The sequence below is a fragment of the Bombus huntii genome, chromosome 8, assembly GCF_024542735.1.
Source record: "Bombus huntii isolate Logan2020A chromosome 8, iyBomHunt1.1, whole genome shotgun sequence".
Classification (NCBI taxonomy): Eukaryota; Metazoa; Arthropoda; class Insecta; order Hymenoptera; family Apidae; genus Bombus; species Bombus huntii.
This window is the reverse complement of record NC_066245.1, coordinates 11,518,858-11,524,234: the sequence shown is the minus strand read 5'-3', so window position 1 is coordinate 11,524,234 and position 5,377 is coordinate 11,518,858. Positions and strand designations below refer to the sequence as shown.

The 5,377-nt window shown below is 43.3% G+C and overlaps 1 long non-coding RNA gene across 2 annotated transcripts; it reads right to left on the bottom strand.

The window, feature by feature from the left end:
* Positions 1-202: 202 nt before the first annotated feature.
* On the bottom strand, positions 203-4,083 carry LOC126868668 (uncharacterized). 2 transcript variants are annotated; one of them, XR_007690683.1, is made up of 3 exons: positions 3,741-4,083; positions 3,392-3,517; positions 203-3,326 (listed from the first exon to the last, which is right to left on the bottom strand). It is a non-coding gene; the product is annotated as an uncharacterized LOC126868668 (long non-coding RNA). The 2 variants fall into 2 exon arrangements; XR_007690682.1 differs by having other exon boundaries at positions 3,917-4,083.
* Positions 4,084-5,377: the final 1,294 nt, after the last annotated feature.

Sequence of the window (5,377 nt, the reverse complement as noted above, 5' to 3'; positions counted from 1 at the left end):
AAATGTACGGTCTGATCGTTCGAAAGTTGAAGATTGGCGAGTAAAGAATAGTACAAACGTGTCTCGATAGATACTCTGTGATGCGTGTGTGGAGAGAGTATGTTGGAAATTAAATAGAAACTTCGGTGCCATTATGTACCAGAATACTAAATTTTATTCTACAGACTTTTCTTACAACTAGAAATCGAATGAAATTCTACCTCACCTATGTCATTTATACTCGTATGTCTCCTATTGACTTCTATCTATGAGCCGGCAACGAATTCTATTTAAACTCTATATATCACGGAACACTATCTCAACCCTTCACTTTACGATACGTGTGTTCCAGCAACTAGAAAATGCCAAATCGAGAGGCGTAACGAAGACGAACGAGGTATATCATTGAAATCGAACGTACGTATACCTGCGAGAGCGTGGTCGAGGATTTGATCCCATTACAACAGCCAGATCCTCCCGCGCTTATGACACGCGATACGCCGACTTTCACCAGGCCCGTCGGTAATAAATCTCAATGCGTTCGACGGTTCAGAAACATAATACTCCGCCCTTCGCGAGTACATCGCTTCTGTAAAAGGACCATGAGTTATCACGGGCGAGTCCTTTTTCCTTGTCGGTCTAATTGGCCGATCGTAAGAGCGCTTAAACTCCCGAAGAAGCGAAAGCTTAGTGTATGTTCGACACGGAGTTCCAAGTGTATCGACGTTTACACCTATCATCACATATTAACAAAAATACCAATCTCTGAGCTCTACTCAGGGTATGTATAAATAAGAATTACCAAACGATAATAACAACAAGCGATAATTAGTCAAAATAATAAACATTGCAAGCATATAGGTCCGAAAATAATTTGAAAAAATTGTGAATATTTTTGAACGCCTCTGCTATATTACAGGATCGATTTTTTAATCAAACGTTTACAAAACTCTTCGGGAAAGATAAAAATTAGCTTCGAAAGTTAATGAATCTTTATTACGTTAATTTTATTCATCTCAATTTCACTCAATCATAGCATAAACAAACCGGATTGCCTACATAACTATCAATTAAGACCCAACGGACGATACTTTTAGCCGCAAGGAACTTTTCTTTTGCACCTTTTTACGAAATAGACTAACGTGGTCTATCCGATCCAACGAGTTCGAAGTGAAAGCTTCTGTGTCACTCTTTCCTTTCCTCATTCTCCGCTCAACCAGCGTCGAACCAGCCTATTAATACGCTTCGACAGCTACGCCGTGACTCATTGATCATATGCGCGTCCCTCGCGGAAACTCGGCTAGGTGTGTTTAGCATTCTTGGGCGCTAGGTGGGCAGCGATCGACTGACTAGACGCTGCCGATCGAATGTCATTGTCCGATGGTAGCATGTACAGGGCGAACGATTGTCTGCGCAAACGAGTTTCGCAAGGGTGACGTCATTTGGCACAATGCGCGCATAGCATGCACTCCTGGCACAGATTCTGCACGCCTCGAACAGCCGGAGACAATGGAGGACCCTACGCTTCCTTGTCGATGCGTTGCTATCGGGAAACGATCGTCGACCAACCAGGTCACAAGAGAAATTCTCGCGAATCCGCGACACGTTCGAACACTGGTCTACTTGACGCGAATATATCTCGCGTGCACGAAGTTTCGTTTCGAGCACGCTACACCATGCATTCTTCGCATTCCCATTCCCGTCTCGACTCGAAGGAACTTCGCCGAGGAAGGCTGTGAATGTTATTTTAGGGAAGTTGTTTATAGGAGTAGGTATTTCTTGGAACGAGATAAAGAGAAACGATTTTTCGGATTTCCTCGGGTCGTACATTTTCTGTCAATCCTTCGTCAAGGTTGGTACGAAGGGTAAGGCACGAAGAACGATAGCGTCTTTCAATTGGAATACCACGAGTTAGTGAAAAGTTGATTTAAAAGGCTTTGTTATCAACACCGATTAATTCTTCGTCCCTTGATGGCAAGACGTCGAGATGTTTTATCGACAGTGACGAAGCAGGCGATAAGCGAGTTGAAACGTTGCAAGAAAAACAGGATGTTGGGAAGTTTTCGTGCGTCGGACGTACGCGAAAGCAAAAACGATCGAGGAACTGACAGCGACACAAAGATGCTAATACCCGTTCTCGAGAAACTGTCAGTGCAAACGGTTTTTACTCCAGACGCGACCCCTGTGTTATAAAAAAAAAAACCGAGCAGCCACCAACGAGAAACGCGTAAAAGCGTCAAATGTAGCGATGGGAGAGAACGGTGAGAAGGAAACTTCGAACTAGCCCCTGGCGCGAGTCTACGTGCTTGTGAACGCGTACCGTGTGTAGCCTCCACTGGATGAGAAAAATATCTAATAGCGGAAAAATGAGAATGGCGGTGCTAAAGGAGAAAGTCTGTAGGTGGCGTAGTGCGGCGACACGAGACGCAACATGTGTTTCGCCTCGTGTTACCAAACGGTTTCCCAGATTTCATTTTTCCCCCCCTGTGCAATTTGATCCTTGGCCGTCTTAACGAGGAAGCGCAAACCTGCCCCATCGAATCAGGCAACTTCGGACATTTTTCGCGTAAACAAATTGTCAAAGAATAGGAAAAAGAAAGGATCGTGAAACAACAGGGGGATTGGCGAATGGGAAGAAAGAACCGGTGTCGCCTCGGGTGATTCTTTTTCCTCTTCTTTTTCCTTTTCGTTATTCTCATCGCGAGCAACACACAGGAGATCGAAGAAATAATTGCAGTTTTCACCGCGTGGGTATAATTTACAAGGGGAAATAAACGCGTCGACTTGCTTACTTATGGCTCCGAGCGCACAGCTAATAACACTCCGTCTCCAGTTCCATATTCAGCGTCTCTTATAATTAATACGAGAGTAAAGTCGTAAGATACGGTTAAACAGCTACTCTTCTGGCTTATGGTAATCCATTCGCGGGAAGGTATATCGGATTAAACGCGAGATTTTTCCAAGTTTTCCCGCTTCTTTCGCCGTACGCAAGAAATATGAACAGTAGTTGCGAATATTGGTCACGATAACGTATGTTAATACTCGACACACGTATCAACCATGTACGGGTTTCGCTACAATGTATCAAAATGTCTGACGATCGATCAAATAACGTAGTTTTGAGACGGTGTACACGATAAAGCGGCAGTAAGCCTCACAATGGCAGCTTTACGTAATCGCTGTTTGTAAGCTACCGCGCTTCCACGTTCGAGCTCTGGGATTCAATTACGTTCTCCTGCCTGTTCCTCCTCCTGTTGCGATGCGGTCGCGCGTTCCTTTCGGCAATTGAAGCTGCTACATCGCTCGCTGCTTGGACAGCGTAATAGCCATCGTAGAATAATGCGTCGCTGAAACGTCGTTGTCTTTAGTGTACTTTGTTCGGCTCAAGGAATCCTCAAGTTCTTTCTTTTACCTGCGTTTCGTCGTTTGTTGTTTCAGGACGGGGCAATGTTATTTCATATTTATTCATCCATTGTGTTGTCTGCGTTGTCTATATTTAATGACAGGTGTTTGAATCTCAATTTAAAGGAGGTTCGATCTGAAAGTATTGAAAATCTTTGTAAATGTTGAACCTTCGGTTCTGATACGATTTGAAAATATTAAAAGCCGCGGGAAATTTGAAAATCTTGAAAGCTTAATAGATAGTCGATATCCTATGAATACGAATAAGTCTCCTAAGTTTCTCATAATTTGTAGAAGATCTATCGGAATACAAAATTGAAGAAGAAACCTATATTTTGTAAGAAGAAAAGCAAACTAACAATTTTAGGCTTGCACAGTCTAGTTAGTTGGTATAATTCCTATGAGACACTGGTTACTCTCACAAGCCCCGAATTCTAACAACTTTATAAAAGCGGGACGAGGAAAATGTATAATTCAGAAAGCTGTGGAACGGCAGGTCGCTGGTAGCCAACGAAATCACGTCTAACGAAATTACCGAGAAATTTACTTAGAGTTCCCTGGCCCCATACGGTGGCTGTTACGCGACACTCGATACGCATTTTGTACGCTGAATTAGGGGAGCGTGGTGCGCGATCGATACGAACACGTGCCATCGGTCAACACGGCGCGAAAGTACACGGTGCACTGAAAAGGAAGTCCTAGAACAGCGGACGACCGTATTTCGTGCGTGTACTTGAATTTAGCCGAGGACTTAGTGGCCAGATCGATGACTATTGACGCAATCAACCTACCAGCATGCTCCCCCTTTATCTTTTCACTAGTACCCATATGTGATTTTTTTCTTGTAATTCCCACAAGCGCGTAGAACATACGTAATACGAGAGAGACAGAGATACAGAGAGAGAGAAAGAGAGAGGAGTCTGTCTAAGAGGGGAAAATCGGCGACACACGTAGAATGAAAACGAAAGGGACTCTAGTCGTGCTATTATTTATCCGAGCTGTCAACCATCCAATCAGTCATGCTGGCATATGCTTAAGTAAGATTACATTTCTACTAATGCCTGTCAATGTATCGCGTCTATGTCGAGTGATAGACACGGGGGTGAGACGGTTACAGAAGAGTGGCAAGGGGGAAAATCGAATAGAAAATTCTACAGCAGGGACGATGGAAGGGTGAAGGTGAGTTGGAGCGGTGAATGATATATCGTACCTTCACGGGGTAGTTGGACATTTTTTTTTCCTTCGCTACCTAATGGCCACCCCCTTGACAGATTACGAACCGCTTCGCCCAAATGGGACCTCTGTTGTAAAAGATTAGTGGCTTATCGTGGAGTATTAAGGTAATGTTATAATGCACCGTGAAACACGCATAATGCAGCTTCGTTGCTCACCGCGGATGGGTGGTCTTTTGTAAGGGAGTAGGTTAAATAATTCTGACGCGTGATCTCTGGCAACATACAGCTTGTTCGGTGTCCCTTTTTCGCTCGTGGGCGGAGTTTCGTTCGCTGGACTGCTTTCTAGAGCGCGTTTTAATGAAAGATGAAAGATGAATTAATGAAAGATTAATTCTCAAACCGATGTCGTCGGCTGCTTTTGTTTCAAAGAGCTGTCTGTCATCCGAATAGTTAAGTGTTATTTAATATCTTGGAATATTTTTGATGATAGAAAGAATTAGACGGCTAAATTTAGATAGGGTTGACAGTCTGCTCTGCCTATCGATCATTATTTTGAGGTGGGTATTACACGTGTTAGTTATTAACGAGACGAGTAGAATTTTGTAATAGTCAATTATATTAAAATTACTTCAAGTACAAGTACAGAGATAGTGTAGGTCGGTTGTAACTGTAGTTCGTATGACTCGCTGTGATAATTCCCTATATTCTTCGCTATACTGCTTTGCTTTCTAGACTCATGTGCCGCTACGATTTATTTCGAACACTGCAATTCTAATCGTAATTACACGATAAGATCTTTGTACATTTAAAGGTGTCAGAGA